The sequence below is a fragment of the Babylonia areolata genome, chromosome 11 (genome assembly GCF_041734735.1).
Source record: "Babylonia areolata isolate BAREFJ2019XMU chromosome 11, ASM4173473v1, whole genome shotgun sequence".
In the NCBI taxonomy this organism is placed as follows: Eukaryota; Metazoa; Mollusca; class Gastropoda; order Neogastropoda; family Buccinidae; genus Babylonia; species Babylonia areolata.
In genome coordinates this window covers 8910288-8917787 of record NC_134886.1, presented here as the reverse complement: position 1 = coordinate 8917787, position 7500 = coordinate 8910288, and the positions used below count along the sequence as shown (strand labels likewise).

At 45.8% G+C, this 7500-nt stretch overlaps 2 protein-coding genes across 3 annotated transcripts in view; one reads left to right on the top strand and one right to left on the bottom strand.

The window, feature by feature from the left end:
- The window catches only part of LOC143287493 (EF-hand calcium-binding domain-containing protein 4B-like), a 109167-nt gene that overhangs the window by 303 nt on the left and 101364 nt on the right, over positions 1-7500 (top strand). Inside the window, exon 1 of the mRNA XM_076595513.1 lies at positions 1-418. This exon is cut by the window's left edge and continues 303 nt beyond it. The gene's annotated coding sequence lies outside the window, so the exon portion shown is untranslated. The remainder of the gene's footprint in view (positions 419-7500) is intronic.
- Positions 1-7500, bottom strand: part of LOC143287494 (malonyl-[acyl-carrier protein] O-methyltransferase-like) — a 102339-nt gene that overhangs the window by 37305 nt on the left and 57534 nt on the right. The window lies entirely within an intron of this gene.

Below are 7500 nucleotides of genomic sequence, written 5' to 3'. Positions count from 1 at the left end.
CTCGCGAACTTTTCAAATGTCAGTTACATCGTCAGTGGCGCTTGAATTCGGTTACACATCGGTCACGCTGTCAAAGTTTTGGCGTGGTGGTGGACGCGTTGATTACGTGAGAGGGTGATTATATGTAATTATTGTGCTTGTGTTCAGCGACAGCGGGTTTATTACATCCTTGACGATTGTGCGGGTGTGTCGTTTCTTCGGACGAGTGTTGACTTGACTGTTGAAGCTGTGTGTTTGGTGTGTTACTGGCTGATGTGCTGCGATTTCAGTGGATGTGTCTTCGTGACTGGTTTTGAAGGCGAATACACACACACGCACGTACACACACACACACACACACACACACACACACACACACACACACACACACACAGAGCGACGTAGCCTGCGGCTACCGACAACCGAACAAGCTCATGAGGTGAGATGATTTTTTAAGGGCATGTGTATAAATAATGTTACAATGTGTGATGGTCCGTATTTCCGTTTTTCCTGTGCATTGGTTGCTATTGTCGTTGCTGTTGCTGTTGTTGTTGTCGCTGTTATCGCTGTTACTGTTACTGTTGTTGTTGTTATCGCTGTTATTGTTGTTGCTGTCGCTGTTATCGCTGTTATTGTTGTTGCTGTTGTTGTTGTCGCTGTTATCGCTGTTATTGTTGCTGTTGTTGCTGTTATTGTTGTTGTCGCTGTTATTGTTGCTGTTGTTGTCGTTGTTGTTGTTGCTGTTGTTGTCGCTGCTATCGCTGTTATTGTTGCTGTTGTTGTCGCTGTTGTCGCTGTTATTGTTGCTGTTGTTGTCGCTGTTATTGTTGCTGTTGTTGTCGCTGTTGTCGCTGTTATTGTTGTTGTTGTTGTCGCTGTTATTGTTGCTGTTATCGCTGTTGCTGTTGCTGTTGTTGTTGTCGGTGTTATTGTTGCTGTTGTTGTCGCTGTTATCGCTGTTATTGTTGCTGTTGTTGCTGTTATTGTTGCTGTTGTCGCTGTTGTTGTTGCTGTTGTTGTCGCTGTTATTGTTGTTATTGTTGCTGTTGTTGCTGTTATTGTTGTTGTTGTCGTTGTTATTGTTGCTGTTGTTGTCGCTGTTATCGTTGTTATTGTTGCTGTTGTTGTCGCTGTTATCGCTGTTATTGTTGCTGTTATCGCTGTTGCTGTTGCTGTTGTTGTTGTCGGTGTTATTGTTGCTGTTGTTGTCGCTGTTATCGCTGTTATTGTTGCTGTTGTTATTAATGTTGTTGTTGATGTTGCTGCTGCTGCTGCTGCTCTTGTTATTGCTGATGTTGTTGATGATCATGACGATGGTAATGATGATATTATTGTTGCTGTTGATGGTAGTAGCGGTAATTGTCTTTTTTCATGTTGTATTATTATTGTTGTTGTTGTTATTGTCAATGATATGTTCTCGATGAATGTTTTGGTGTTATTGTTTTGTTGTTTCGTCATGTTTTTGTGGATTGTTGTTGTCAGTGATACGTAATTGATGAAGTTTTTGGTGCATATATATATATATATATATATATATATATATATATATATATATATATATATATATATATATATATATATATATATATATATATATTCCCAAGCAACCATCGGGACCATCGGATTAAAAGTCCAACAATTTACCACTCCTCTCTCTCTCTCTCTCTCTCTCTCTCTCTCTCTCTCTCTCTCTCTCGCTCTTTCTCTTTGTGCCTCCGTCTCAATCTTTCTTCCTCCCCCACACCCCCTTCCTCATAAAATTGAGCGTGCACACACACACACACACACACACACACACACACACACACACACACACACACACACACAGAGACCAGTACACACTCCTCCATCCCCCAACATTCCTCCCTCCCCCTCCCACACACACACAAACAACCCATTAATCCATGCCATGTAGACGGAACAAGAATAATTATATCCATCATGAAAAAAAAAAAAAAAGCCAACGAAACCGGACTTTGGCGACTTGATACATGGCGGGGTATATATATATATATATATATATATATATATATATAAGTGCACCCGTACATGAGTGTTGGGAGTAGCAACCCTTAGTTAAACAAGCATTATTATGTCAGTTACCGAAACCTTGTAACTCACAAAAGTGCTGAAAGTGGCCATACTTAGCCGGACATTCTCAACAGCAAAGTATATACGTCCGTGTATTCTTACACGTGTCTATAATTAAGTGTTACAGAGAAGGAACCCTGTTACACTTGAGTTACAACATCAGAGGCAGATATCAATATAACCTGCTCCGGTCATATTGCAGTTGCATTCCATCTTGAAGCAGTAGAAGAAGAAACGACGTGTCTCTCTTTGTCGTCACAAAGGACTTAAGGTTGTTAAATCCTGTAAATTACGTCGACAAACCAGTTCTCTCTGTCTCTGTTTCTGTCTGTCTCTCCCCCTCTCTCTCTCTTCAGTGTTCAGTGTTCTCTCTCTCTCTCTCTTATGTGCGCGCAAACACACACACACACATTCACACACACTCCCTATCTGCCTCTCTCTCTCTCTCTCTCTGTGGTCTCCCTCTCCCACCTTCTCTGCCACCACCCTTCTCTCTCCTTCCCCCTGTCTCTTTCCCCCTCTCTGTCACAGTCTCTGTCTGTCTGTTTGCCTGTCTGTCTGTCTGCCTGTCTGTCTGCCTGCCTGCCTGCCTGTCTGTCTGCCTGCCTGCCTGCCTGCCTGTCTGCCTGCCTGCCTGTCTGTCTGCCTGTCTGCCTGTCTGTGTGTATGTCTGCCTGTCTGCCTGTCTTTGTGTCTCTCTGTCTCTCTGCCTGTGTGCCTGTCTGTCTGCCTATCTGTCTTGTCTGATTGTCTGTCTGTCGGTCTTTCTCTCTCTGCGTCTCTGTCTCTGTCTCTGTCTCTGTCTCTCTCTCTCTCTCAGTCACTCCGACGTAATGTCAGATCCGGGCTCAGTACTGACAGCCATCCCCCCCAACCCCATCCCCATCCCCCTTCCCCCCCTTCTCCACCCCCGCCCCCCTGTGAGAACAGCATCTCCGAATCCCACCCTCCACCCCCTACCTCCCCCCACACCCCCCCCCCCCAGCCCCCAGGGCCCCCCGAGAAGACAAGGGGAGTTATTGTTGAACAGGAGAACACCCACTACAATGTCACCCATGTCTTCAGGTGGTGGACCCGACACTTGAAGGTTTCCTTTGTTTGTTTGTTTTTGCCGTTACTGTTGTTGTTTGTTTGTTTTGTTTTGTTTGTTATTGTTCGTTTGTTTGTTTGTTTTTTCGATCCCTGGGAATCAGAACAGCAAAGCACGCGCGGGTACGTTATACACAGAATCGTTTCATAATTATTATGCATGAACATTGAAATATACTTCGCAATGTCAGTGTATATGTATATGTATATATATATATATATATATATATATAGATAGAGAGAGAGAGAGAGAGAGAGGTTGTTTGGGACGGAGCGAGCGAGCGAGAGAGAAGGGAGAGAGAGAGAGAGAAAGAAAGAAAGAGAGAGAGAGGAGAGAGAGAGAGGGTGAGAGAGAGAAAGAAAGAAAGAAAGAGAGAGAGAGAGAGAAGGGGTTGTTTGGGACGGAGTGAGCGAGCGAGCGAGAGAGAGATAGATAGATAAAGAGAGAGAGAGAGATAGATAAAGAGATAGGAGAGAGAGAGAGAGAGAGAGAGACAGACAGACAGACAGACAGACAGACAGACAATTACAAAAGTGTCATGTCCACTCATTATTGTCTGAGTCTAAAAGAGATATACAGAAAGACACCTGACTACATTTGTCACACACACACACACACACACACACACACACACACACACTTACGCACACAAACACACACACACACCCATACGCACGCACTCTCTCTCTCTCTCTCTCTCTCTCTCTCTCTCTCTGACACACACAAACACACACTTACACGCACACACACATACACACACACATCCTCCCACCCTATAATCCCCCCCCCCCCCCCACACACACACACACACACCTACTCTCTCTCACACACACACACACACACACACACACACACATCCTCCCACCTCACAATACCACACACACACACACACCTACTCACTCACACACAGACACACACACACAAACACACAGACGCACACACACACACATCCTCCCACCCCACAATACCACACACACACACACACACACACACACCTACTCACTCACACACAGACACACACACAAACACACAGACGCACACACACACACACACACACACACACACACACACACACACACATCCTCCTACCCCACAATACCACACACACACACACCTACTCACTCACACACAGACACACACACAAACACACACACACACACACACACACACACACACACACACACACACACACATTGCGACATCGGTGCATCTGTTGTTTTCACCTGTTGTCAGCCACCACTCTTCCCCCATCCCCCATCACCCCCAACCATATCCCCCCCAACCATATCCCCCCCAACCATATCACCTCCAAGCAACTCAATCTCCCCCCCCCCCACCACCACCACCATCACCTCCTGACCTCCCTCCCTTCCGTCCACCCCACCCCCCACCCCCTCATCGCCATACCACCATCTCCCCTCCTCCCCAAACACACACACACACACCCCTCCCTCGCCTCGCACCTCCCCCCCTCAGTTCCGTGTACAACAATGCTGCCCAGCTGTTACACACCAGTCCGCGTGAATCCATGGAGGGTCTTTTGTGATCTGTCCTCAATGCCTGGTGTTTTCCATGTCTTTCTATATTTCTATCTATCTTTCTTTCTTTCTTTCCTTCTTTTCTTTTCTTTCTTTCTTTCTTTCTTTCTTTCTTTCTTCATTGTCACCATCTTCGTCACCATCTTCTTTATCATCATCATCTTCTTCTTCTTCTTCTCCTCCTCTTCCTGTCTTCTTCTCCTCCTCCTCCTCCTTCTTCTTCTCCTCCTCCTCCTCATTCTTCTTCTCCTCCTCCTCCTCCTTCTTCATCTTCTTCTTCTTCGCCCTTAACTCACTAAGTACGGCCAGTCCTCTCTTCTCCTTACACAGACCCCTCGGATGTCCAGAGGGTGTCTGAATGACCCAACCTTTAGCTTCCGTCGTCAGAATTGTGGTATTCTTTGTCAACATTCACCTCTTCAGTATAAGAGCCTTCCGCTTGCAATATTTTGATGATGGCAATTGGGGTGAAACGCTGTTAGCGTCGTCTCTTTCGCCGTTCGTATGGAGAGCCGCACATACCTGCTACAACCAGATTCCTCTGCTCTGTCGCTTGTGTTTCAAAGCCTGCGTCTTTTTGGACTGACAAACAGCAAGAAGAAGAAGAGGAGGAAGAGGGGGAAGAGGAGGAGGAGGAGGAGGAGGAGGAAGAGAGTGGAATGGAGCGTTGGCGAAGGGATAGGGGGGGAGAGTGTGGGGTTGGGGAGTTGGGGGGCGGGGGGGAGGAGGAGCAGCAGCAAAGTGTAACAGTAGCAGTAGTTGTAGCAGCAAGCGGCAGTAGAAACAGCAGCAACGACAGTAGTAGTAGTAGTAGTAGTAGTAGTAGTTGTAGGAGTAGGAGGAGGAGGAGGAGGAGGAGGAAGACCAACAACGTAGCTACAGTAGTAGTCATAGCAGCAGCAGGAGCAGGAGCAGCAACAACAGTAGAAGTAGTAGTGGCAGCAGCAGCAGCAGCAGTAGTAGTAGTAGTAGCAGTAGTAGTTGTTGTTGTTGTTGTTGTAGCAGTCTTAATATATTGGCACGGCCTTGCATCTCTCTCTCTCTCTCTCTCTCTCTCTCTCTCTATATATATATATATATATATATGTTTGGTCTTTTCCATTTTTTATGTTTATATATATATATATATATATATATATATATATATATATATATATATATATACATGTGTGTGTGTGTGTGTGTGTGTGTGTGTGTGTGTGTGTGTGTGTGGTGGAGGGGGTGGAGTGTACGTTCCACCTGATACTCGCTTCACAAAAATGCAGGAACTAGCCACTATTTTAAGCACACACACACTCCTCTCTCTCTCTCTCTCTCTCTCTCTCTCTCTCTCTCTGTACATGAATATTCAATATATATATATATATATATATATATATGTATAATATATAGATATACAGATAGATAGACAGACAGACAGACAGACAGATAGACAGATAGATAGATAGATAGATATGTCATGGTTGTGGTGAAGAAGAGGAGGACGACCACAGGTAGTGATGATTGACATGATGATGATGATGGTGGTGGTGACGGTGGTGGTGGTGGTGGTGATGATGGTGGTGATGGTGGTGGTGGTGATGATGGTGGTGGTGATGGTGGTGATGATGATGGTGGTGGTGATGGTGGTGGTGGTGGTGATGGTGGTGGTGGTGATGATGGTGGTGGTGATGGTGGTGACGGTGGTGGTGGTGGTGATGATGGTGGTGGTGATGGTGGTGGTGATGATGATGGTGATGATGATGATGGTGGTGGTGGTGGTGATGATGATGATAATGAATAGGGTGATGGTAGTGGTGGTGGTGCTGATGGTGATGTGGTGGTGGTGGTTGTGGTGGTGTGGTGGTAGTGGTGGTGATGGTGTTTGGGGGTTGTTGTAGTTGTGGTGGTGGGGGATGTTGTTGTTGTTGCTGTTGTTGTTGGTGGTGGTTGTGGCTGTGCTTGTGTTGATGGATGTGGTGGTGGTGGTGTTTAGGAGTTGTTGCAGTTGAGGTTGTGGTGGTGGGGTTGCTGTTGTTGTTGTTGGTGGTGGTGGCGATGGTGTAAGTGGTAGTGTTAACATTCAGAAAGGAGAACTTTCTGGGCTGGATAGGACTGGATGTGTTTTGACTGTACAGGCTTCTTAGTAGTAGTCGTCGACGTAGCAGTACCAGTAGCAGCAGTAGCAGTAGGAGTAGTAGTAGTAGTAGTAGTAGTAGTAGCAGAAGCAGCAGTCGTAGCAAAAGCAACATTAGTGGTTGTTGTTGTCATAAAGCAATATAAGTATTACACACACACGCATTACAACTACCAGTTCAAGTACATGTACTTCTGCTGCTAGTTTTAGTGCTGCTACTACTACTACTACTACTACTACTACTACAAGTGTGGAGTGATGGCCTAGAGGTAACGCGTCCGCATAGGAAGCGAGAGAATCTGAGCGCGCTAGTTCGAATTACGGCTCAGCCGCCGATATGTTCACTAAACCTTGAGTGGTGGTCTGGTGGACACTAGTCATTCGGATGAGACGATAAACCGAGGTCCCGTGTGCAGCATGCACTTAGCGCACGTAAAAAAACATTAAAAAACAACAACAACAAAAACAAAAACAAAAAACCCACGGCAACAAAAGGGTTGTTCCTGGCTGGCAAAATTGCGTAGAAAAATCCACTTCGATAAGAAAAACAAATAGTAAAACTGCACGCAGGAAAAAAAAGAAGAAAAAAAAGGGGGTGGTGCTGTAGTGTAGCGACGCGCTCTCCCTGGGGGGAGAGCAGCCCGAATTTCACACAGAGAAATCTGTTGTGATGAAAAGAAATACAA